Genomic DNA, 27889 nt, shown 5'->3' with positions numbered 1-27889 from the left:
GGGAACTGGTGGAGAGGGTCCAGCGTAGGGCAACAAAGATGATTAAGGGAGTGGAGCACCTCCCTTATGAAGAAAGGCTGAGGGAGCTGGGTCTCTTTAGTTTGGAGAGGAGGAGACTGAGGGGTGACCTTATTAATTTTTATAAATATATAAAGGGTGAGTGCCACGAGGACAGAGCCAGGCTCTTCTCGGTGGCAAACAATGATAGGAGAAGGGGTAATGGGATCAAGCTGGAACACAAGAGGTTCCGCTTAAATTTGAGAAAAAACTTCTTAGTGAGGGTGACAGAGCACTGGAACAGGCTGCCCAGGGGTGTTGTGGAGTCTCCTTCTCTGGAGACATTCAAAACCCGCCTGGACATGTTCTTGTGCAACCTCACCTAGGCGTTCCTGCTCCAGCAGGGGGATTGGACTAGATGATCTTTTGAGGTCCCTTCCAATGCCAAACATACTGTGATACTGTGATACATGCAGTTCATGACTTTTCTGCAGCTTTATCAGACATTGGAGAATCTTCTAACCTGTTGACTTCAGCTCCTTTTACATGCAAAGATAGCTGGCAGAAAGGGGGAGTAAATTAAGAAAATTACATTTCTTTGTATCCTGTCTGTCTTTACTCATTTAGACTTGTCTTCTTCTGTAACTCTCATATCCAAATCCCCTACAAGTTGTTGTTTCCTCACTCTTCTGTGACATAATGAAAAATGCTGTGTTCCTGCTTGGGTATCGCTAGGGATGCAAGTGTTAAATAGTTTTACTATGTTTGTCCCTGACTTGAATAACAATGTGTTTGGTTTTGGTCTTATGAAGCCATGTCAGTACATTCTCTGGATTAGTAGTTGATGGTGTGTGTACTAGGTACTTAATGAAGCTGTTTTCCACTAGTGGTTTAGAAAGCTAGAAGCTGTAACAAACAGCACATAACTTCTTGTGGTAGTGGATTCACCATTCCTTGTGGTTGTACAGTTCAATGAAGAATTAGTTTTGCTTCAGAACTTTTTGTAACAGTTAGGTTTTTCTCTACATAATTTTGTTACCTAAAAGCTAGGTGACACGCTGTCTTGCTAAATGGAAGAACCTGATTAAGCGGAAAGCAGTTGTGACTTTATGGTCTGGCCTGTAAAAGGGAGGAAAATGCACCCAGGATGACATGGTAGTAACATTTGCAGGACACAGAGAAGTTCTCTTCCTCCAAGGATGCTCTATATGTGGTGTAGGAATACTTCTAGCAATACTTCATTGCTGTATTTTGGCTGTTTCTGTAGAATTAAAAGGTAGTATGAGGTATTGTGCATCAGTAGTTCTGCACGTTTGGACAAACTGAACCAAAAGATCTTGCCTTCCAGTTGTAGGCTGGCAGCACGAGGAGGGATGGAGGAAAGCATCTGAATGCTGGGGAATGTGGCAAAGTCTGAACCATCCATCCCTGAAAAACAGGAAAGCAAAGCCAATTTATGCTATGTCTTGGCCAACAGGAGGAACAGAGGTTGCATGTTAATCAGATAGACTTGAACAGGCAAGAGACGATTGGAAAAATATCTCAATTTCTTTGGGTTAATGCAGTATGCTAGCCTTTCACCCCTTGAGACAGTAGGATCAATTCAGGTTTGGGTCACAAGTGGAAACAAGGTTAGCGAGCTCTGGCTAATCTCCAGTGGACATTTGTCTACATTACAAAGTCATTGTGTGATGTGGCAGGGATGGCCAGCAGTGGTTTCAGGGAGGCTGGGCAAGCTGGGACTGCCTCAGCAGTTGTACCTGAAAAACAACCAAAAGACAACTTCATCTTTGTTCTGCTTAAAGCTGCTTCCTAGGTATTTTGCCTCACTGCTGTCAAAAAAACCCCCCAAAAATTTACAACACCAAAATAACACTACTCCCCGTCTCCCCTCCAAAAAAAAAAAAAAGGCAGCAAAAAAATGCTTGAAATTGCAGTTGGACTACTGTTGTGCTGTCCAAATCTGGAAAGGACTGTTACAGCTGAAATCAGGCTTCTAATATACACACTCTGGTAAGTGCCTAAGCAAGTGCTGGTGGAAGGCAATTCTGGCTCTCTTAATATTGCAACTTCTACCACTAATAGTAACTTCAGAGCATGGGGGTCTTGACAAATACAAGTGTGAAAATGATACTTTCTCCAGGGAGCCAATACCTAGGGCATAAAACTGCAGTGGCAAGAGAGGAGTAATGATGTTAGGACTCGGTCATGTCCTGGTGGTTGAGGGAAGTTCTCAGCTGTTGAGATACCATTTGTGATGCTGCACAAAAAAAACCACCACTGGGCAGGAGAAAAATGACAGTGTGAAATCAAGTTTTCATGTAGTGTCGTGGCAGATATGGGAGATCATTTGGATGGCTGGTACTTTTCAGTGAGTAGGATGGCTGAAATAAGAGACTATAGGAGGATAAATAATAACTTGAAATTTTAAGGAGAGGAATTAGAGGTGTAAGTGCTGCATAAATGGAAAGGGATAGACCAGAAGATCACCAGGTGACAGTCTTTGAGTGATCATCTCCAAAGAGGGTTGTTGCTGATGCTGGGCAGGTCTGAGATGGAAAATAAATACCTTAATTTTGCATTCTAGCAATTGCCAATTCAGATGGAAGCTGCGGAGAGTTAAGGTAAACATATGAGTTCAGTAGCTTGCTCTATCTCCTGGCATGGCTTTTTCTTACTTAAAAGGTTAAATAAAATCATGTCAATATTGCTGACTCTCTTGCTCTTGGTTTGATAGTGAACAAGTGCAAAGCTGAAGTAAAAGGGGGAGGGAAGAATAAGTATGCCAATGTTTTGGAGAGCTGAAGCTCTTTAAATGTCTCTGCTTATAATCTCCATTTCAAAGCTTTAAATTGACTTATTCCTTAATTTAGCTACAGGAATTGCTTCTTGCACCTTGCCTCTCAAACCACCTGCTGCTATTATGTGTTTCCTGGGGATTTTTTTCTTTAACTACTTTACAAAACCTTAAAAATAAGATGTCCTCCCAGACTAAAGAGCCATGGTGCCTTGAAAATGTGTTTGCTGCTGTGTTCAATTGTGTACTTCACGTCCTTTTAATTTCTCCAGCCTGAGGACAGCAATGGAAGCACAGTGGGCAGCCCAGCAGCAGGAGAGGGTCACGCAGTGACTGCTGGGCCCATTTTTCTGCTAATGGCCTGGAGGCTTTAAACTCTGCTGACCAGCCCATGGTTGGACCTCATAGTCACAAAGCTGGTTTAGCACGGACTGACTCCATAGGCACAATTGCCATACGCAACTGTCTGGCCCCTAGGTGGGAGGTGAAAATTAAGCTTAAAGTAGTTTTCCTGCAGTGTTTTGAATACTATGAATTTGCAACAGTGTGGTATGTGTGGTTTTATTTTTTTTCCTTAATTTGAGAAACTTCTGTTTTCTTTCAGATTAATAGCAGTGATTACCTCTGAGTATAGAGCAAAAATTAGATCCCCTGTGTTAAATACTTAAGTGCCTGGAGCTTATTTAGGGAGTATTACCACAGCGGGTGGATGCTGCTTTTCTTGCTGGCAGGAGCCATGTGTTCAGTCACTGTTTTGGAGCTCTGGCTTTGCAACTTGACGGTATTTGGGGTTATTTAGCTTAATTTCAGAGTGTGGTTTGGGTCAGGACTTAATTGTTTGAAATCTGGGTGCTCAAGGCCCCTCTATGCTGGCAAAGTATGGAAAGCCATCACTTTCTTCCACTGTTCTTTTCTCTCTTCGCACTTTGATATCAGCATATATTCAAGAACAGGCAGTTGTGTAACATACTGGCAACTGACACCCACCAGCCTCACCACAGGCCTTAGTGAGCAAAGCAATTGTATGTAAACACTGGTTTAAAAGTAGTTACAGAGATCCTCTTAGCTTCATTTAGTACACAGAATGAGTGTGAATGACAAGCATCATATCTCTAAACTGGGGAGACTATCCAATCGAAAACATTTAGTGGAAGTCATTGATATAATTTAAATAAATTGCTGTTTCTGGTGTGCATCTACAGGCTTTTGCATGACCAAAGTGGGATAAAACCCACTGATGCCTGATCCTGGGGTGAAAAGCTGACTTCTCAAGACTTCTATATGCAGCAATAACAGCAACTAACTTTCTAAATGTTAGGTTGTGAGCGCCATGAAAATTGTTGGTTGGCAAATGACTTTCCAGTAAGTGCTTCTGTAAGATACTTACTTGAAGGGTCTAAAACTCACTCCCTGATAGCTTGTCCTGCTAAATACAGAATCACCACTCCTGGTCCAAGAAATGACTAATCCAAATACTACTAGAAGCCAAAAGACTGTTCTGGGGAGAAGCCTTTGTATACTTGTAAGTTTTCATTTTCTTCCTGCTATTCCCTGGACAACTCTTATGGACTATCAAGGAGACAGGATCCCGGGCTAGACAGACCTGAATTGGAGGTGGTAAGGCTGTTTGTACAGTCCCAGTGTATGAGCTGTGTATATGCCAGGCTCCTCTGAGAAGGTTTAACTGAGCAAAGCCTGCCAGGTAGCTCTTGTGAGGTGTGCTATAATTCATGGAGGTTTTTGGTGATGTGGACCATGGTCTGGAGTTCTTCCAGGCCATCTTTCTGTGGACCCACACTGAAAGGAGCAGGGGTGCATCAAGAGCTTTGAGCTGTGCTTTGGAAATGCAGGAGGCATTGTAACCCTTGGTGGCTGGGGAGTCCATCTATAACAAGTTTGGGGCAGGGTTTGTACAGAAGCTTGCTATTTGAGTAGTCCTGTTAGCCTTCGACATGCTGCAGGAGCCCTTGCAAAGCCAGCAATGACAGTTTGATCCCTACACTTTAAAAGTAAGCACTTGAATCAGATATTTTCTTCTTAAAACCCTAGTATTTGAACACTGAGCATTTGTCCAGGGCATTCAGTTATGTCACAAGTTGTGTTGTGTGGTGGTGGTGTTTGTTGTTGGTTTTGTTTTATTGTTTGTTTGTTTTTACTTCTGTGCTTTCTTCCTAATATAAGTTTTGGAAAATTGCATTGTAGATGTTGAGACTATGAAATGGCTTGAGTTGGTACATTACAGTTAGTATGAGTTAGATAGTAATGACATGTATAGTCTAATGGCCCTTCTGATTTCTTTCAGAGAAGGGAATATTTGCATTGAAAAGGGGCAGAGCTATTAATTGCATCATTTGCTGTTCAAACTCAGTGCAGGCTTTTATCTAGACAGCTGAGGTAGATATGAGTCTACATCTATCTTCTCACTGTATATTTATGTTTTTCTTTTCCACGTATGCAAAGTCAAGAGCAAGAAAAAGTATTCTTTTGAATGCTGAGAAATGCCATATTACTAATGAAGCATATGTTACAAAAAATATGGATTGGAAAATGCCATCACTGAGCTGAAAGGAAAGGGTACCCTGTTGAGAGGGAGCCAGCAAGGGTATATCACAGATGCCATGACCAAATTAAGAGACATTTAAGTCCTGAAGTCCAGTTGTGCTGTGGACTTGTGTGGAGATGCTGCTCTGTGTCCAAAGAGTTTCAGGTGCTGTTTCTAGTAGTGGGAGCTGAGCTATCTGTGTGTGGGGTGCTACACCTGAAGTGATGGCTGCAATTAATGCTCTGGGGTGTGCAGCTGTATGCCTGGTCCAGGAGTGCTGTTGCATTACTGGGGACCTGTGGGCAGGTTCTGGGCCGGGTGTATTGGTTCCGACATTCAGGAGTTGTCTGTAGGTCTTCCATACTCTTGGATGAGTCAATTTACTACTTGGTTTAATTTCTCTGCCTGTAAAGCAGAAGTGATAGTATGTATTTGAACTTACTCTCCTCCACTCTCAGAATCCACTTGCATAGGTGGGGAACATGTAATTAAAAGATGAGATAAGAGGAGGGTCTGTTCTCTAGAAAGTTACAAAACTGCCAAGAAAAACTCCAACAGAAATTTTTTTATGTTTATACTTTACCCAAAGTTTTACCTGAAGCAAACCTAATAGTATTTGGATACCAGAGAGAAAAGGAGAAACCTCTAGCTCAGTTGTGCAAATATTTCGTCCTGGATTCTGCCGATACTCTGTTGTAGGTTGGCACTGTCTTATCAAAATACTGGGCTGCTGGTCACAGACTCCCTGGTAATACAAAATTTTGACCTGCTGTTCCTTGGAGGCCAGCAGATAAAAATCCATGGAGCAAGAATTCAGTATATTGAGGGAGATTCTAATATTCTTTGAGTAAAATCGATGAACTGCAAAAAGTGGGAAGAATACTTTTTTGTTTTTTCCTGAATTTTTTACAGGTCCCTGTTGAGCTCTCCTTGAAGCAAAACAAATAACAATTCAACCTACTGAGGCTGTAGAGCTAAATTGAGCACAAGTTTTGCTGCTGTGAAAGCCACCAACATGAAGCTTTAAAATGTTGCAGAGCAAACTAGATAATAAAAACTTCTTTAAAGACTCATTCAAACCCACAGGCAGTGGGTTGACCAGATCAGCTGGAAGTCAATCTAGCTTTCTCCATTGCGTTGCTGAATTAAGCTGTCATATCACCCCCTACTGAAATATCGTCTTTACCTCACATTGCAGTCACGTACTGGAAGTGCTGGGGAGAAGCGTGGATGCCTTTGCCCTGCTGGAGTCTTGACTTCTGCTTTAGGCTGATGTCTTCTGGAGGAATGGGATCTACTCAGCTCCCTGCCGTTGCCATCAAAAGCTGCTTTGTGCAAATGGGTTGTGGCTTTTGTCTGTCGGATCTTCTCGCAGGAGTAAGTGCCGCACAGTGCCAAGGATAAGAGCCTGGTTCAGCAGAGGGGAGGGGTTATGAACTGCTTTCCTAAATCGGGCAAGCAGGCTCTGCCACTTCTCTCACAAGTGGCTGGTTGGCTTGGCTTGGGTAAGTTTATCCCATAAAAAGCAGCTGCTTGCGTACCACCTGCTTCTACGTCACCATCTTGAGCATCTGTTTGAATATATAAACAAATGTTTGTGGTAATTATTGTTAAGGGATCCCTGTGTATAAGAGCTGTGGTGCTTCTAATATAAAGAAGTAGTAGAGAAGATGGGTTGCCCCCAGCATTTTGTTTTTCAGGTTCCTCAGTGGACCAGAGAAGTGTGAGTGAATAGTTGTCCTGAACTGAAACATCAGAAGAACAGATCTGTGTTTTATAGAGATGCAGCATCTGAATTCATGGTGTCCCAGGTGAACTTTTTTTGGTTGGTGCCTCTCCCTAGCTGGCTTCACACCTCCCCTTGTGCTCACGCAGCCCTGTGCTCCCATGATAATCATCCACCTCCAGCTATTATAAGCAGTACAAACAAATGACAAATCTCTGGGTGCAGGAAGGTAACAAGAGGCTGATCAGTAGCTTTAGTTATCTTTCCTTCATGTTTATTGCAGTCTGCGGCAGTTATTTCAAAGGCACTGACATTGATCGACAGCTTCTATTAAGGCCCATCCAAGGCAGCTGGATTGAACAGATACATTAAATAAAGCAGTTATTGCTTTTCATTGCCTTTCCGTAAAATATCACTGCTAAATAGCTTCTGCCATCAGATGCAGTTAGGTACATGGTTTTAATTTGAGGGACTGCTTTATAACAGTGCACAATCAACACTGGTCTTTGTTTCCCCTACAATAATGATTGTGTACATCCTGGAGAATTGATGAGCTGTCTTCTGAGGGTAGAGGGAGGGAGCCAGGGGGGGCAGCCGCCTTTGTTGCTCTCGCTCTTTTTTTATACTTGCCATGCTTGTCAGTTGTTTGCAGCACAGACAGAAATAATGTCAAGCAGGGCCCCTTATCTCAGGATGTTGTAATGTAGCTGCTGTAAGCCCTCGCCTGGAGACGAGATAAGAGCAACCTTACAAGCTGGTGGGGGGAGCGGGGAGGGGGAGACCAGCAGTGCCACTGCTGGGACAACAATGGCAGAGCTGTCACTTGCACATTATGACTCTTTCTGGTGCCAAGGAAAGATATGTATGCTGAGTGGTGAATAACAAGCACGAAAATAAAAGTCCCGAATGTTCATCTAATAATGATGTATTTGTAACGGGATTAGACTGTCCAATGATATTCTTTCTTTATCTCCTCGCTAAATGGTGGGGCAGCTGTGTGCTTTGGCACGGCATGATGTCCTTTCTTTTGTGTGCTGCATATTAATCCTTTATTGAAGTAATTAAATGTGTGCTTAATGGCAATGAGCTGGCAGAATGAACGTACAATTGAATTAGCAGTTATGACAGGGACCATGCTACAAGATGAACTAAATGCAATTACTGTAGGCATTTTTCTCCAAGTCGAATCTAGCTACATGACATGACTTAATTACAGGTTGTTAGACACACTCCCTGATCTCGTGGTGGCGCATGTGGAGGCACAGCTTCAGCTCTGTCGCGGACCTGTAACACGTGCACAGGCACCCATTCACTAACAGATTTACCCTGGTGAGAGGGTCGATGTGGATTCCTGACACTGCTGCAGGCAGCTCTCTGTTGCAGTAGGAAACAGACTAAAAACCAGGCAAACAACAAAAGAAGGGAGGTCAGTACTCTGCTACTAGCAATCTGGTGGGGTCTTTGACCAGCTCCTTGTTGTCTAGTGATCACCCCCCTTTCTTAGAGGACACCTGCTCTTTCTTGAGGACAAGGTGGACAAAAAGCAGGTAGCAGTCTTCTGAGGAGTCCTTCTCTCAACATCTGTGCCTCCAGTCAAACTCTGCTCTCAACAGGTCCACAGATAAACTTGTCTGACCCCAGCTGGACATCTCTAGACAACCAAGAACAGAGTTTGTTGTTTTTTGAAAAAAAATTGGAAATAAAATGGAAAAAGGCAAAACCGTGTGAAGCTTTTAATTTGCAAAGTTAACTAAGATCCATAATACAACCTGCAGTTGCATCACAACAAAGATAGTCCTGTAATTTAGGACTTGGGAAGTCCTTGAGATTTCTGACACTAGGGGGACTGTAGGTACAGTTGTGCAAGTATGGATTTGCCAGCTCTTTAGGCATCTAAAATGCCAAATTCTGGATTTCCAGAGGTGTTCTGTCTCTGGTTCAGAATTGGACTGAGCTTCAGCTGTCATCAAGGAAAGATTTACTCAACCATGGGCTTTGGGATTTGGTCTGTTTTGATAACTGTTGAGTCTGGATCAATGTCAGCAGCACATAAATAGGGCCTGCCTTGTGTTATTGGCACACAAGAGAGAAGGCGGCCTTCTTGAGGAAGGCAGGACATGAGGTATGAAATATCTCAGACAATACCCTGAGGTGGAATGTGTTGTGGCCACTCAGTCCTCAGTCTGGAGGTGGCCCAAGCCTTTCCTTACATCAGAAAGAGCTCTGCTGTCAAGTCTGTGCATCTTATTGCTTAGGGAGTCTTAAACTGCAAGTCTCCTGTGACCCTTCAAGGTGATACAAACCTTATAGGGTATCTCTGAGTGGCCGTGGAAAGGTGCAGGTGATCAGTGTTGCACTTGAGTGCATTGCTGTCCTGTATTGATTGTGGCCTATGTTCCTTTCTAAATCTGACATGGGAACACAGAGCAGAGTAAGGGAACAGAAGTAACAGTGAAACTGATGGTACAATATGTAGCAGTTTATGAAACAGAAAATGTTCTTTTTTTTTTTTTAATTTTTTTTTTATTTTAACTTAATATGGCAAACCTTCTGGTCACCAGGGTGCTCAAGGTTTATTTTATAGCCTTCATTCTCTTTGGGGCCATAAATGAAACCCTTTCAGCCCTAATGACCACAACGACTTTCCTCGATCATGTTATTGCTACTTTGGCACATTTATTGCTTTCACATGCACTAATGGATGAGTTTGGATATGTTAACAATTTATATATCATTTGATCCTAAAAAAGAGCCCCCTTCCACCAACCAAACTAACTTAGCCCTGAGGATTGAGTAGCTTTTAAGGAGTATAAATGAATTTAATGCTTTAGAAAGAGCTTCTGTAAATTATGAACATGACACCTATTACATTAAGCTGCATTAAGCATTAATACATCTTCATTACTGGCAGGTTGCCCAAACCTCCAAGGTTGAAAAAGCTGCCTGAAATGCCCAACGTGGTAGTCACCTAAGCTAAGATTTATGACCTTTTTTTGGGAGGGTGGCACACCCTGACTCGCAGTCTGCTGCATTTGCCCATGGAGAGATGTCCTTGTGATACCTGTTGCATGATGGCTTTTTATCCTAAAGTTTTGCTGGCCTTTCTGCATTGAAGTGTCAGACTCTTAGGTAAAAAGGTGCAATAAATCTCGTGGAAGCTGCTGGAGAAACAGAAACTAGTCGCACTAACCTTTTTAAGCCACTGGTAGTAGATTGCTTGACAGATTTTTTTCTAACCACTGGCCAAAAATTATCTCACTAAGCATGTAGCAGTCATTTCTTATTGTAAATCCTTTCTGTGATGTAGGCACCAAAAGCTGGAATTGCTGAATTGGTGTTTCCAATGGTTATGGAGGAAGAAAGTCTAAAAAATAATCACAGTACATTAATAAGAGCCTGCTCTACACGGTCAAAGAAAGAAATAAAAGTGATTTTAGTGTCTTAAAAAGCAATATCCATTAGACTCAGATTTGGCTAAAAGTGGACTGAAAGGCTCTTATTTCATCAAGATGTACAGGCTCAGGGAAAAAAAAAACAAGCTAAATGCTTCTGACATTGTAATTGATTTTATGCGGTACATTTATGAGACTTTCAATTCCTGTTCCGTATGGGTTGTTGCACTGAGGTGTTATTGCAACTTCCGAGAGGGTTATGTTGTTGTTCTTGATGGAAAAATTGGGTGATTTCCCCTGGTCCCAGAACAAGTGCTGACTTGGGCTCAGTGTTTATGCCTTGCAATGAAGGAATACCTAAACTAGGGGCTGCTTTGGCACAAATGGGAATACACGGCACAGCTTGGGAATTTGGGTGCCACAGGATGCTGCAGTGAGCATCGCATTGGCAGGGAGAGGGTGAGCTGCTGTCTGGGAGAGGCGACAATACAAGACTGTAACCCAAGACTAAAGCGATGTGGTCACTATATGAGATGGAGATTTAATGGATATTGTTCTCGGTGTTGGAATATATGAAGCAATAAATTGCTTTTCTGGATGATTCAATGCTGAAGCAAGGATGAAGACTTAGGTAACTGCACATGGTTTACTGCAAATACACTAGCTTTACAGTGGTAAATGCATAACCTATTAGACAGCAGAGGGGAGAAAGAAAAACAAGCAAACCCCAAATCCTTTTAATCAAAGCAATACTCCAAGGTTCAAAGTCAAGCTCTCAGAAGTTGAGAAATACCATATTTAAGGTAACCTAGCCTTCTAAATCACGTAGTCTCTGAGTGTCCGCATGTTTATATAGAATCAAAGATGTGTGTGCACATTTTATTATAGGCTTCAATTATAAAAAAAGTGTGTGCTTTTTTTTTTTTTTCTGGATGCTACTGGCTTCAGCACACAGCTTGAACCATGCACAAAGTGTGAAACAACTCAACAGTATTTCTGCCTGTAGTTATGGCTCAGTGCCAGGGGTCATGTAAACTCTGCGATGAATATGCATTTAATAATTTCCTGATGTTGTTCTTTGTGGCAACTGTCACTGCTGTAGACAAATATTAATGAATTTGTCTTGATTGCTTTCCTGTGACATGGCCAGCTGACATACTTACATCGTTAAGCATAATTCACCAGAAGTCAGTGAAAAAGCTTGAGTACTTCAAGTTAAGGAAAGCTTGAATCTCAGTGGCATCAGGGTCTCGAATGCCTTTACTGGATTAGTGGAAATGTGAAAATGAAAATAAATGGTAAACTATATCAGTGTGACTTCTTTGAAAGTATGAAGATTATCAGTGTATCCTGAAAAGCATATTGAGGAAATACTTAGGCATGCAGAATTTAGACACACATTTATGTCTTACTGGAGCTGTGCTTACCATTCCTTGGCATGCTTGGTTTTCTTTTTTTGTTGTTGTTACTGTTTGCAAACAAACACAACAGCTGGTAGTATTGTATATTCTCTTAACTGAAACTTAATTTGAAAGTGTACTGTTTTTTAAGGTTATTCTGGTTCTATTGGTGTCTGTGGCAAAATTCCTATATTGAGAAGTGTGTCCAGGAGGATGTCCTAGAAAATGATATACTATAAAAAAAACCCCACCTCTTCTTACTGTGAGGTGCCTGCAGGAAAGCTCTGTGTCTTTTGTCACTCGCTAAGTAATTTGCTGGTGCTTCTGAAGAATGTACTTCATTATCTCATCTCGTGTAGATTGTCTGACTTGCTCTGTGTTTTACAACAGAATAAATTGCTTTTTTTAAGGTCTTGCCAATTTTTACAGAAACTTCCTTCATAAACAATATCATGTTAATTATTTGTCCAGCACTTGTCATAATTTAAATATTTATCAGAAGCATTTATTTTAAGTTTACATTATCAGTTATCATTAACTCCTACAGACTTTAAACTGTACAAGGGAATATGATCTTGAGCCTTTTTGGCTATTGTAAAATCCTGTCCTAGCAGAAACTATAGGTCACTATTAAAGTTACGTGAAATAATTTGCATCTACTGGCTTCAAAGGAATTGAATAAAAATATCCTTAGGGTTCAAATAGAATAATTGAGCTTTTGAATCAACTCTAATGTTTAAGCTAAGAATTTGCAAATGTATCTAAACATGGGAAGAACAAAAAATCAAGGCTTTTTTGAAAGTTGGACAAGACCGTCTATGAAGTTAGGATCTCCTTTAATTGAAGGCTTGTATGGTAATTACATCAAAAACCAAAAGATCATTGTGTTTTGTTTTTTTTTTCTTGTACTAAGTGCTGTCCCAACTCTGAAAATATCATGCTTCAAATTAGGCATAGAGAGAGGAAAATATGGATGCACTTTGAAGCATGTAAACTGGTTACTTCCCTGCATAAACCTTGTATTTCTGGGTATTCCAGGCTATAGTAAAGAGCATAGCCAATTGCTCTTTACTTTGCTTCACAGGAAAAGTGCTTGGAGAATATACAATAGATTCCTTGATCTCTTAAGTGTACAAAAAAGTTTTTACAGGTTTCAAGGCCTGAATTCATTATTCAAGGCAGAATTCATAATCTATTCAAGGCAGAATTTCATATATGCAATATGTACATATTTAAGAAACTATGTAATTATCAAATATTTGGCAAACGTAAAATATTGCACTTCATAGACGTGATGTGCAAAAGGTGTATAGAAATTGGGAATTTTAAAACCAGAAAGTCATCCATATTTAAGTTTAAGGAATTCTGTCTTCTCTCCCAGTAAGTTGAAGATATGAGCTATGCATCTCAGTTGTTGTCTTTATTAAGCCAAGTATCTGAATGCATTGAAGTGTGAATCTAGAACAGATGCAGAGAGACCTCAGGCCCTTTGATTGAGCTCACATACTTAACTAAGTATAGATACAGACATCTGAAAATGTTGATTCATGTTGTTGCTGTTTCAGTCTTAACCAGTGGGTTACAAAATGCACTTGAAACCAGGTCATAGTTAAAACTATATTATTTGATTATTTTAATGCTGCTGGAGCACGTGTTTGCTGGGGCAAGGACCAGCTTCAAGTGGATATGTTTTTTTCTTTTGAGTGAGTTATGTAGGAAAATGCTCTGATATGAGAAGCAAGAACTGCTTTGCCCCTGTGTAGCTCTTCTTTGATGTACCTGGTTACTTCTTTATTATGCAAAGGTACCTAAATATCGGAGGTGAGATTAGTTTAATACATTAAATTGCTTGGAAAGCACAAGGGACTCTGTTGTCATACATCTCTTAATGACCTGCACGGTGTGTGACCCATTCAAAGCATGGAGCAGGAACTAATCTGATTACTATTTCAGTGCTGTTTGATTGGAAATGGACCAAGAATTGAAAGGAAAGTGCAGGAATCAACCCTTTGTGTAGGTGGTGATGTTGCTCATAATGTCCAAGCCACCTCATCTTCAAGGTGATTTGTGTTTAAGATGAGCCAGCAAAGAAAGGAATGCTTTTCTCTTTTCTAGTTCAGGAATAGCTGATATTAGATTTATATACCTTATAAATGCTCTTACAATACACAGGATTTCTGCATCTGCCTGTGGTCAGCTAGAGGAATACAGACTTCCTATGAATGAATGTGCTTCAAGTAAGATCTCAGCATCTGAGGGCCCGAACTCCACCAGTTCCCTTTCCCTTCCAGGTTTTGGGGGTGAGATGACCCTGGCACAGAGCTGTGTGTGGGACTTTTCTGCAGACATGAGCTCGGAGAGGAGATGTTACGGAACATGAAATGCCGTAGGCAGCACTCCACTATACTACGTGGATGTGTGTTACAAAGCCTGTTGTGTTAGACCATTTCCAGTGCTTTCCAACAGGAAGGAAGACTTGAAGTCAGGAATGTTCTTCAGTCTGTAGCTGTGTTTTAATGGTTCCTCAGACTCTAGGGTTTGAGACATCTTTCTTTCAAACTGCAGTAGATACTAGAGCAGGGGTGTCAAACTTGTTTTCACTGGGGGCCACATCAGCCTCACAGTTGCCTTCAAAGGGCCGAATGTAATTTTAGGACTGTATCACTGTAGGAGTAGTTACATTTATAGAGTCTAGAGGCTTTTATGTTTGTCCCTGACCGATTTTTAGGCTGAATTTACCCAGTTCAGGTACAGCCTCTTGCTGTTCCCATCAGACAATTTGTTGTTATGATTGCTATGAGCTTTCTGGATTATATGACTGCTGAAAGTTTTAATGAGATTAAGATTGTTTCTACATGTGAGCACTCAGTATGCCATTAAAATTGTTCTCTCATTGAAAGACATTGTATTTGAGAGGCTGCTGTAACCACAGGGAAAAATAGCTCAGGCAGCAGCCAATGAAGTCAGTAAATCAAAATAAATAAATGGAAATGCCAGGGGCTATAAGCATGTATTTTATGCAGTTCAGAGCAATTACTGTTACCTGGACAGGGGATTCCATCATGCAGATGCCACCCTACCTGTGGGCAGAAAACCTGCTCAGATTGCATGGTTCCAGTCATGGTCCCTCAGCAGGAAGTTTTGCCTCTGAGGGCACAACTTGAAAGTTGAGCTTGACTTTTTTCAAGGACCCTAGTAATTTCTTGGTTTGCTATTTTTACGTAGGCATCTCTCTGCCATTAGAAAGTGATGATTCCGAATTCTGCCCAGGAGGGATGTCATTCTCTTTTGGACTGTCGAGAGCAAATGAATCTTGTGATGCTGCCCGTTTGCAGTGGCCAAACGTGTTCTGTGTGTAAAAATGATCAGTGAATGTACATATGTTGGTGTAGAGTACCTAAGCTCTTTGGTGCTGGAGATTTTAAACACTGTTGTGAATTTAAATAGAATTCCTCCATGTATTTCCTTGTTTGGAATAAATGGTGGTATGAAATTCAGCCCAGTTTCTCCAGAAAGAGAAGATCAGTTGACCCTCACATTCCTAAAAGCTGAGCTAAAAATTTTGAGGCTCACATCAAAGCTCTGTAAATAAAGTGAGTAACACTTTGGCCGCTTCTGGTGGGGAGCGGGGGAGGGGGAAATTCCCTCTATAAAGAACACCCAAGTATTTTAAAAGAAATGGTTAGGTTTAAATATCTCACTGTTTTTCTTCTCCAGGGCTCCATGCTGAGGATTTTATTTTCCTTTGCAATGCTTATGCTGCTCAGCCTGTTTCTCAGAGGTAGGCTGACGTTAGCATGCTGAAGCAGCTAGCAGGTTCACTAGAGCAAGTTTATTTGTAGTGTGGCCTTAGTTGCGTTTGAGGGTGCCATTACGATTCGGAAAGCTCCACAAGGCTTGAATATCAATGGCACTTCAAAGGACTAGAGCTGGGAATGAGCAGACCTGCTCCCTTGCAGGCCCCAGGAGGAGGGAGGGATGGGTTTAAAGGTAGGAAATGGGTGAACATTTTTCCAAGGGCACTAATAGTGAAGTAGGCACCCCAGGTCTTCAGAAATGTGGTGGAGTCTCTCTGGGATCAGCAGACTCTGAGGGTTGTATAGAAGACAGACTGCTCTCCTCCCTTTGCTGTCCTGTGTGCCCCTTTCATCCAGCCAAGAACTGAGGAGAAAGAAATGCATTCATTTTTCCCCACAGCGTTTTGCGTGATGGTGGTTTGTGGTGTATGGTTTTTTTGTGTGTGTGTGGTGGTTTGTGCTTTGGTGGCACTGGTGGTTTGGTTTTGGTTTGGTTTTGGTTTGGTTTGGTTTTGGTTTTGGTTTGTTTTTCTGTGAGAGGTATAAATGGAAGCCATATAGTTTATCTCAGGCTTTCTCAGGTATCATTTAAAACTTTGGGATTCTTTCCTAAACCACTCAAATCTTCTTTCACTTGGTATAAGCAAAACTAAAACTAAGGGTAGTTCCTTTTTCTTACTCTTATAATTCAACTAAGCCAATTACTTAATTTTCTTACTGAGGGATGAGTGAGGAAATGTGGTAATTTTTGGTTTTAACTGTTGAAGCACTCTTAAAAATTACATTAGAGATCAGTGAAGCTGGGCAAAACATCAGATGATCAGAGAGACCTACATTTCTAAAAAGACTGCATCCCTATCAGTAAGACTGGTGGATGCAGGAGAAGACCAATATCCTTAATTCAAGGACAGGAAGCTTGTGAACAGGTATTAAATGACTTAACCAAGGTCAATCAAGCAAACAATGGCAGGAATAGGAAACTGATGGCAATACAACATGATTTCATGCTGTAGTAATGAACTACAGGTAAAAGTATGGTCTTGATACCTCTTAACTAAATTAACTCTGCTCAGGCAGCTTGTTTTGATGGTTTTGTCTATTTTAATTTTTTCAAAGGGATTTTACCACCATGCCTTTCTCTCTGGAAAGGGAGGGTCTAGAACTGGACTTTCTGCCCTAACTTTGGCTACACCTGAGTTGAGTATGCTTAGGCTTTGGAGAACCTCAGCAGTATCTTAGCAGTATTTTTGTGCCAACCCTTGCAGCTTCTAGGCCTGGAATTTGTGATTGGATGGAGCATGCTGTAGGTTTGGACTGGCTGCACCACATGCAAGTGCAGGGCTCTGGATGCGTTGCCCAAGCAGATCTTGCCAAATGGCTTCATATGTGCCAAGCCTGAAGATCTCTGATTTCATGTAAGGTAGGCAATGCACTGATTTACTTAGTTGATACAATACTGTGCCCTGGGTTCCACCAGGGAAGCTTTTTTCTCTTTGTGGTTATAAATATAATTAAATTGAATTGAGCATTTAAGCAGTTGGTTTACAGACATCAGCATGTAATTTTGAGCACTGCTAGTCCAGCTGCTTATGAAATGTTAGACTAAGTACGATACTAACTCCAGTATCGTACTAGATACTGTGCAGAATAGTATTCAGCAATGCTTCAAGGTATGCTCAAAAATCTATTACTAAAATGTGCAACACAACTGTGTTGCCTGCTCTGCTAAGTCAGTGGCTGAGGGATTCTCTTTTTCATTGGGCAAATGAACGACAATGCTCCAAACGGCTCTTTAAGATGGGATGTTAAATATGCAAACTGTTTTTGCATTAACCACAGTAGGAAAAGGGTTTAAGAACACCTAACCAAAAGGTACTTAAAGGCTGCATCTGTGTCTAGATCCTTGTTGTAATTTCTTGTGAATCCTTCCAAGGAGATGACTGTATGATTTACAGCTGAACCTGAACTGCTGGGACTGCTGGTCTGCTGCCGGCTTTTTCTGGAGCCGGGATGAAATCTGAGCTGGCTAGGTTAACTAGGCTGCTTTGGGGAGGGAAAGTATAATTCAATTTCAGCTAGACAAGTGTGTTCTAACTTTAGCTTGTATTTTGCTGGTTTATGCTGGCATAAGGCTGCCTAGTATGTGTATTTCTCTATGTAATTATTTTTGCAACTTTTCTTTTTATTCATCTATCTCTAGCCTGAGACATGTTTTCCCCTTTAGACTGCTGGGTTGCATTTGTTTTATTCACAAAGTAGTTCTTCTTCCTTGAGATCAAAGACTATGTTTTATGTTGATGTTCCTCATCAGTTTACTTTCAAAATTGTTGGAGCATGCTTTTGTGTTCTAACCTTTCAATATTTAATCTGACCTTGTTTGGTTTGGAGCAAACGTCTTCATTAGCTGCTGTTTGCTCAGGACTTGGATAATAGAGGCACTTTGCTACTGTGAAGTATTTTACATTAGACTGAGGCCCAAAGCACATTTCTCATGGACAGCAGCCAATGTAAGACACAGGCATCATCTTGCCATTGCTTTGGCTCCAGTGGTGGGTCCTGTGTGAGAATCGTGGCTGGTTTTGGCAGGTCAGGAAGAGTTCCCTGTCCTAGTGGTGCTTGTGCCACTCAGTGGGCACATCAGAGCTGGAAAACAAGGGCAGTGCTTGGCGTTTGGACTTGCCCTGTGCTGAAGTCGGAGGAGCAGCCAGAGTAGTTACTGCCCTACCTCAAACGTCACAAAGCAAGTAAATATTCAGAAGACAGAGGAATAGATAACAGGGGCAAGTGGAAGAAAAGCTGGTGGTAAAAGCTGTTATTGCAGTTATCGGAGAGAGGCTACAGACATCTCGCCCTCTCCTCTGAGAGCACAGGGAAGTGGGAAGAGTCTGAGCAATACCAATGTGTTAAGATGGAAAAGAGCTTACCTCTTTGGTACACAAGCGGTTGCTTTTGTCCTTGCTCTGAAGACACCTCATGAATTTGTGCAGCATCTGGTCACTTGTGGAGGAGACTGGAGGTGCAGAGAAGCTCTGAACACAAAGCAGACATCTGCAACCCGTTTGCTGATGCCAAGCCACATCAACTGGTGTGAACGTGTACTTTGTCACTCTGAGGATGCTCCTGTCTGGCATGGCTGTCCCTGTCCCTGTGACGACTGAGACTGTTCCGGCACATCCCAGCATGAAGCAGGAGTTGGTGACTTCATAGACTTCATTCTGCACATGTTTAACCAATGGTGTATTAGTGATTCCGCTGCCGTGCCAGCCTAATGACACAGTATTGCCATTTTGTGAACTCTGCTGTGCAGACAGGAGCTTATTAGTTTCTGCAAGGATTTGCTTTTTTCCAGACCCATCACTTGTTTTATAAAGCTATCACGTACCATTTAGATACTTACTGCTGTTCTACAGTCTTCTTACAGTACTTTTTGCTCTGATATATTGCAAAATGGTCTATGTTAAATCCAGGGTAATATGATTGAATATCAATCATTATTAAAATTTTTTTGTTCAATGATATTTCGGTGTGGCCTAAGATAAAAGGAATTAATCTTTTAGGGATGGACTCTCATTATTCTTCATTACTTACTTTATTCTTGGATTTTTATTATTATTTTTTTTTTCCAGATTGCTTGCAGTATTAGAATGAGTAAATAGGGCAAGAGTGAAAACATACTGTGTAGGAGAGCTCAAAGCTGGGAAAGCAAATCAAGTTTGATTTTTTTTTTTTTATCTGTTACAGTGTATTTCCTGTGCAATGTTTTTACTGCTTTTAGATGTTTCAGGTTTTTCCTTTTCTCTAACTATACTTTTTGCTCACATGCGTTATGAAGTTGCATTCTAGACTCACTTGCCAATATTTTCCACAGTGACAAGTGATTTTTTTTTTTTTTTGAGGTTTATAAACAATCTCAACTCGAGCTTCCATCTTTAGAAGTCTTAATTCTTTTTATTTGAATGCTCAGCCACCTGTTCTCCAGTGGCCAAGTGATATGTTTTACTGCTTAGGATGAATGAGCTTTAATAAACTTGATTATATCTGTCTGTAATATTTCTTCTGTGAGTAGATAGCTGCATACACTTATTTTTCCATACTCGGCCATTATTCTTGACAGCATATCTGACAGCATTCTCTGCAGAGGTTTCTATGACAGTCCAAGAGGCTGCACAGATTTTATCTCATCAGTGACAGGATACAACACGAAAATATTCAACATTTCAAGTTTAACTCATAACTCCAAGGTATTAAGCTGTTCATTTGAGAACACGGCAATGAAAATTGATGTGTGGCTGTCTGCAAAACAGGCCAGAAAATATCACAAACTCCAGATCTTGAGCCACAGACCCTGTCTGTAAGCTGTGCTGTTTCCCACTTAAGCACTTGGTGCTGAGCCGTGGGCATATCCTTCTGTTGTGGTAGTTCCAGTGCATGATGACTGTGCGGAGTAGGTGACCTGTGTTCTCCAGGTCTCTTGCATTGAAAGGTGAATGTTATACTTGCTGGAGTTTTGTCTTCCTGAGTGTTCCTGTAAATGCAGGTAACCGCCACAGACAGGAGCAGCTGGGCACTGGTAGCAATTTGCAATGGCTGATTTTCCACATTATATGAATGTTCCATCAAGGCACAGAAATTGTTTTGGAATCAGTTAAGATGCGTGTAGTCCCCATTCTTAAGACAGTGCTGAAAGAGAGCAGCCATCATATGTGGTCTTTAGACTTCAGATGCCTGACCTCTGTGTATTTCTGAAAGGAGAGTGTGGATGGACTAGGAAAACAAAATTGTCTGTGAATATGAGGCCAAATCATGGGGCTGAACAGCTGCTAGGAACCTCTCCACATGATGGAGTCACTGGGGACCCAAGTGGGACTGCTGTTGTACTACGTACCCTCTGAAACTGGAGTGGCAGATTTTGGGATATCTGGAACTGTCTGCATTGGAAAGGGCCTGTAGGATGACACTTATGTTGTATAGGTGGCTAACGTGAGCAACCACTGAAGCCCAAAGCTCTTCTGGACCTGATGTTCCACTTTGGCACTCATTGGCAGACTGACTCTTTTGAGAGACTTTTCATATTTTACTGTGATGCAGGTAGGATCAAAATTTTTGTCTTGAAAGACTCCTGTAGATACCAGTGGAAGTAGGGTCAAATGTGTGGTATGAGAGATGACCTCTTCATATTAATTCCAGCTACTTCAGCTGTGGTGCGCAGCAGGGCCAGGAACATGTACTCAGTGTTGGCCCCAGAAGCCATCGCTCTGTGAGACTACCAAGATAAGAATGACTAGCAGATATCCTGTGAGCTCAGAGGAGCTTGCTGGACCCAACATGAAGCTTCAGTGAACATCTTACTGCAGCTTTTGGTTGGGACACCGGGTCCACAAAGCCTCATGTCTCAGAGAAACAAGCCCAGCAGAAAATAGGATTGGTGTTCTGGCTTTATGAGTATCAGATGAGGGAAGACAGGTTTAGTGTCAGGGACTAAGCAGCCAGTCCAGCATTTTGTGCCAAAGTGCTTTCCCTCAAGCCATGGCAGTAGAGAGGCTGCATGGTGTACACAAGCTATGTTAGTAACTGCTACTCCAAAATTATTGGAGGGAAAGAAGGAGGAGAATGCTGTAGAGTAATTATTTTTCAACATTAACAATGAACATTTTCTTGTCTTGTTTTCCACCAGGGTAGTAAGATAGTGTCACTCACAGAGTGTAAGACTGTCCAAACAAGAGTAAGGTATTCTGTAAGGGCATGCAAAAAGGGGCTCATCTGCTGTAACAGAGAGGGATAAGTGAGTACTTGTAGAATAGAACATCAGTTTTATTGCAGCCTTTCAGTTCTTAAAAGAGGCCTGTAAGAAAGATGGTCACAGACTTTTTAGTAGGGTCTGTAGTGATAGGACAAGGGGTGGTGGTTTTAAATTAAAGAAGGGGCGATTCAGGCTACACATGAGGAAGAAATTTTTTACAGTGAGGGTGGTGAAACACTGGCCCAGGTTGCCCAGAGAGATGGTGGATGCCCCATCCCTGGAGATGTCCCAGGCCAGGCTGGATGGGGCTCTGAACAACCTGATCTGGCTGAAGATGTCCCTGGTCATGGCAGGGGGCTGGACTAGATGAACTTTGAAGGTCCCTTCCAACCCAAACTATTCTCTGATTCTGTAATGAATTGCTTGAAGGGAGTGTGAAGTAGAGAGAAGGAAAGCAAACTATGGCAGAGTGGGGGGTGGGGAAAGGCCAGGTAGTGACTCTCATCCTAGAATTAGTCATGGTTTCCATGTTGCCTTTGTGCCTTATCTGATGCATCCAGCCATGATGTTCTTGCTAATAGATGGTTCTCACTTTGCATCTGCAGTTTCATTTTTCTGTGCCCCAAATGGAAATGTATGTTACTTTAGTGAGCAAGCCTCTCAAGTACCTACTGTCAGTCAGCACCCAGTATTCATTCATGTGCTCTATTTCCTTGTCCAGTGCAGTCTAAACTTTTATTTTGATGCTTTATATTATAATTAGGTGGCAAATAATAACACACTCATGTGACACTGTCACACCTGACAGCTGCTGATGTTGAATGGAGATGTTCTGAGCTTTTTGAAAGCTTTACTTTTTCCCATGCATTATGTGATATGTATTAATAGAAGAAAAATCCTCTTTTGAAAGAAACTGGTAAAATTCCTTTTGACTTGAATAAAATCAGGAGTAAATTCTGGGAGCTGAATATAAAATAGAGCTAAAAGTAGGAAGGTGCTCTGAAGTACTTGAAATAGTCTGATTATTTTTTTAAGGACTTTATTCAAAAAAATATTTAAGAATCCCCCCACAAGCAACATGCCCGTTGATTAGGTATTTTTATTACCATAAGCTTACCTTTCTAGTTGACAAAATATTGCTAAGTTCTTTATATGGGTTCAATGCCAAGAATAGTAACAGGGGAAAAAACCTTATAGTGTATTTATATGTTCACGTCATTCATTTGCGTAAATGGTTGTAGAAGCTGCTTTGATTTATATGGCCAGCAGATGTTGGAACTTAAAGCACCTGCTAAGAAAAGCAGATTCTTTACGGCCACGGCCTAGCCCCGTCTCCACAGGTTTTTATTTTTCCCCTGGCCTCCTTGCTGTGGCCCAGCGGTATCTGTGCTGTTAGTTCATCTGTGCAGGCAGTGGCTGCGGTGGGTCTTGGATGCACTGTTCTGCATGTCTGCCAGGCCTGCTTTGATAATGCAGCCAAGCCACTGCTGGTTGAAATGTGAAAAATGCCAGAAGCTTCTTTTTCTGTGTGTACAAAACCAGCCCAGGAGGCCTGTGACATGAAGAAAGCATAACTCGTTCTACTATACTGCTTAAAAAAACAGCAAAAAAACCAAAACAAATAAAAGAGGCTTACTAGCAACACCTAGGCAGCACTGCAGCTCAAAAGGCTCGTATTGTGTGAACTTGATACAATTGCTCTAGGACAAGAAAAAGTCCTATTAAGAAACTATGAAGGAACTAAATTAATCCTAAACAAACTGTTTGTTCCAGAGGTTTTTTTTTTTTGTACCCATCAGTGTGTTTGTATTAAAAAGCAGCAAGCTGTCTTACATGCTATTTCTGGGAGCTGATGTTCCAGCAGCACTGCCCAGAATTTGAGTCAAATCGCACTGATTTACCCCCCATATATATATATATATTCAGTAAAAACAATCTGTTGCTTATAAGTTTTCTCCTCCCATCATTACCTCTGTTGATCTTCCCTGTGCCATCCCTGTCTTTCAAAATAGATGCACAGCAGGTATGGAACAAGCAGACCAGAATTTCAGGTTTGATGCTAGTGGGCATTGGTGAACTGAGTGTTTCTGCAGATGATGGGAAATCTGCCTGTGGTGGCTTTTTAGTGTAACCTTGCTGTATATGAAACTGTGAACAGGCAATGTGTGCCTCGTCAACAGGTGACCTGTTGTCAGGGGATTCATTTTCAGCCTGGAGAAGTCCTAGTTGGGGATCTTATTTATGCTTATAAATGTGTCAAGGGTGGGTGTCAATAGGATAGGATCAGACTCTTTTCAGTGGTGCCCAACAAGAGGATGAGGGGCAATGGGCACAGACTGAAGCATCAGAGGTTCCATCTGAACATGAGGCGAAATTTCTTTCCTTTGAGGGTGCCAGAGCACTGGCACAGGCTGCCCAGAGAGGTTGTGGAGTCTCCTTCTCTGGAGACACTCAAGACCCACCTGGACACATTCCTGTGTGATCTGCTCTGTGAACCTGCTTTAGCAGGTGGGTTGGACTTAGATGATCTCCAGAGGTTCCTTCCAACCCCAACTACTCTGTAATTCTGTGATAGGACAGGGGGTGAGGCTGACATGGTGTCAAGGTCGATTTGCAGAGCGACAATAAACCGTGGCAAATGCTTTGTTAACTCCCTCCCCTTCCCCTCCCTTCCCCGCTTCACTCTCCCCTTCCCGCTAAATAAGGGCAATAGGAGGGCAAGGAGAGGGAAAAAGAGAGAGGACTTGCAAGTTGGAAAGAATTAAAAATGTTTTACTAATGCTACTAATAAAATAGAGAAAATAATACAACATATCCAAAACCAATCTTGAATTTCCCGGCAAAGCTCAGCACTGCTCCGGCAGCAGCAGGGCGGGCACCCGGATGTCCTGGGTTGGACTCTGCAGCAGACCGGAACTGGATTCAAGGATGCAGGATCCGTTACTGGGGACAGGGACAGCAGACAGAGAGAGCCTCGTGATCTCCCATGTTATATGGTATCATGATGTGGATGGAATGGAATAGTTAGTTGGTTGGTTTTAGTCATCTGTTCATTTTGCTCCTCCTTGCCCCTCTCACTTATGTGATGTGCATTCTTATCAGCAACCTCGCATACCATTGCTATGTCTACCAAAACATGTATCCAACTTCAGAAAAGTGCAGTTACTAAGAAGGGCTTAGCTGAAAGAAAAATTCACTAAAAGAGAAACCGGTCTTGTTTTTAACAAAACCAGGACACATAGAAAATACACCATGATGCTAAAAACAGCTGAAAACCTCAGATATCTGCACCAGGACCCACACAGAAGGGTGATGCCCACTTCCTTAAATGAAGAGCAGACTGCATGTGAAGTGAAAAGGCAAAGACTGTAGGCACAGCATTACTGACACACAGACTGGTGGAGAAGCCATCAGCATTGGGAGATGGATTAGGCTGAGTGCATCAGGGCAGCTGAGTAGCAGGTGACTTTTGGAACAACAGTGAGATGTTTGCAGTGATGGTGTCACTCATCCTTCCCTGGACAATTCCCATGCAGAAGCAGAAACCTGCTGATCTTCAGAGTGTAGTGAAGAGCTGTGCCTCATTGGAGAACTCACTTCATATAATGGACTGTAACTTGAGTCTGGATGGATGATGGATCAGAAATATGAAAATGAGGCTTGCTTACCTTAAATAAAAATCACATCACAGCTCACAAATCCTCTAATGATAAAGTTTTTCATTCAGTTATAAAACTCTAAATTGTATCTGAATCAAAGTTACTCCAATTATAACAGTTTTTTAATGCTATGAATATTCTGTCAAGTACAGAAGCTTAGGTATTAAAGGAATACATCATATCCATTAGTTAATGATGTAGTTTTGTCCAGCCAAGTACTGCTTAAAAAAAGTTGGAGAGCACTAAAGGAAGTGACATAGTTTGGCACCTTGACTGATAATGAATGATCCTTCACCTCATTTAACTGAAGTGGTAACTGATCTCAAGTACAGTATTTCTTTTAGCTCCTAATGACTTTTGCAATATCTGCTTGTAGAGTCAGTCCTCTGCCACAGCTGTTAATCGTTCACTTTTCAGTTCTCTGTCAGTCTTGACTTCTGCCAGACTCTGTGTTACTGAACTGGGTGCCTTGCCGTTTACTTCAGCAGGTACAGAATAAGCCCCCAGCACAGGAGGTGGCCTCTGTGAATGTTACTCTGTCCTGCTCACACCAAAGGGAAGATGAGTCCAAGTCATCCCCTTGGGGATGGGGCAGTTAGAGGTAACTTAGCCAACACGGCCCTCCAGCTGTTTGTTTCAACAGCAGCGCTTTCACCTACTCTGAAGCCAAGTCCCACCCAGGTGAGGGAGTAGTTTCTCTTAATCTTCAGCTTTCTCTGACATACTTTACAACTGTTACTTCTCATCTTCTCTAGGCAGCCTGCAAGTTAAAACTGAAGATTGCTGATGTTTGTTTGCTGAAACATAATTTTGTTGTTTTTCCTGCTGTCTTGGCTGCCAGACAGGGATAAATAGTTAAGATGTGTTGTGCTACAGGGCATAAATGAGAACATGGCATTTGTATTGTTCAACAAGTTGGCATGCTGTCCTGGCAGGAGCCAGCTCTTCCGAAGGTGTTCTTTGGCTTTGCTGCATCTCATTCACTAAAGCACTCTCCTTTGAACACTGAGTGAGCCTCGTTCTTAGAGCTAAGCATTTAACCTTGTGTTTGGCATTACATTGCAGCTTTACTCTGAAAAATGTCAGGCAATAGCCTGATAGGTTGTATTAGTCTCTACTGGTGAATTGGTATGGACTGTCTGCAGCAAGTAAAACTGTTTGGAAGAATAAGGCAGATTTACAGTGTGTGAATTAAGCCAGATGAAGTGTCTGTTTAATCAGATGTGACCATCATTTGTGTTGCTGCAGTTTATTAGTGATAAACTAATAAAGGCTTTCTGTAGCTAACAGAATTGTCATATCCTTCCTCATTGAAGTATTTCCAAATTTAAGGTAAAGGTCTCTACTCCTTGATGGAGTGAAAGTCTTGCTGACATGAAGTGAAAGGTTTTCTGGGTTTAGGATTGCATATATAGACAGGTCTGTTTGTGAATGACAAACTCAGATTGAAAAGACAGCAGCAGGAATGTGGATTAAAAAAAAGAGTGACTTGGGCATAAGCACAGCTCAAAATTGGTGTTCTGCATTACGATGTAAAGAGAAAAATCACTTAACGGTAAGAAGAGTAATTATACAGTACTAGTAAAACAGTGTGCAACGAGAGGCCAGTATATCACATGCAAATCACTGCACTGAACTGCCGAGCTGGAGAAATAGATCCATTGACTCAGCTGGGAGAGGGGACCAATGCGCAGGGAACATCTGAGGCACCTTCTCCAGCAGAGAATGTGTGCCTGTGGCTGCGGACAGAAGCTACAGATGAGGAAGTATACAGGATCTGGTGAAGATGAGGGATGAGAGTTGTGTCCCCTCTGTGGAGACACGATTCTATTCATGGGCTCTGTTTTGTTTTGCCCAGATGGCTGCTGAAACAGGAGACAAAAGTAACCAGGGAAACTTAGGTTGGAGAGGCTCTGGCATCCTGGTGGAGCCTTAGAAATATCTTACAGCCCCTTTCTGCTTTAAGGAAGAGAAGACATAGGGCTTGATGAATAGAGAACGACTTATCTCTAGAAGAAATGATTAGTTATACTTAAAATTATAAGGTTGGAAATTCAGATCTTGTCCTCTTAAAAAAAATGAGGATAGGTGAGGGGTGATCAGACTGAAACAGTAAGGTGAATTTAATCACGTATATACAATACAGCTCCAAGGGACAAAATGCTGAGGAAGAAGGTTTAAGATATTATTTAACTTCTTTAATGATCTTGAAAGGTAGTAGGCAGTACATTAATGAACTGATAATAAATTAGGAGGATCTTCGGATAGATAAATGATAAAAAAGGGGCATTGATTTCTTAATACAGAAAGAATAGCAAAATGATTTTCAAGCAATCGCCACTGAAGGCAGCAGTGAATGCCAGAAATCTCTAATATTAAAGAGGTACTTATATAAAACAGTGGGTGTTCTGGCTGCGTGATGTTTGAAGCTAAATTTTTTGCCCAAGCTTGTTCTTCTAGCAAATGACAGAACAAACTCTTCTGTTCTTCATAAATATTTAAATTTTGGTAGTTTATCCTTGATAACAGATTTTCCAAACTGATTTAAATGTAAAGCAGCAATACATTGCTAGTGTATGATACTGTGAGCTTCCAAAATCATCTTTAAAAATTAGTCATTGTTTTCCTAATCATATCTGTATGTTCCTCTGTAGCTGGGCCATCAAACTACAGGAAAAATTATCAATTACTGTTCAGAATTTTGCCCACTCTTTCCTTGGCTTCATCTGAAAAATATTGGGGCAGCACTGCACATCATAGTCCATAATTTGCGCTCCCCAGGCAATTACAAAAGAATTAGTAGTGTCTTCAGTTAAATGTGAAATGTACCTTAAAATTA

This window comes from Nesoenas mayeri (genome assembly GCF_963082525.1).
Source record: "Nesoenas mayeri genome assembly, chromosome: 4".
In the NCBI taxonomy this organism is placed as follows: domain Eukaryota; kingdom Metazoa; phylum Chordata; class Aves; order Columbiformes; family Columbidae; genus Nesoenas; species Nesoenas mayeri.
The sequence above is the reverse complement of the archived record's forward strand: the minus strand, read 5'-3'. Positions refer to the sequence as shown.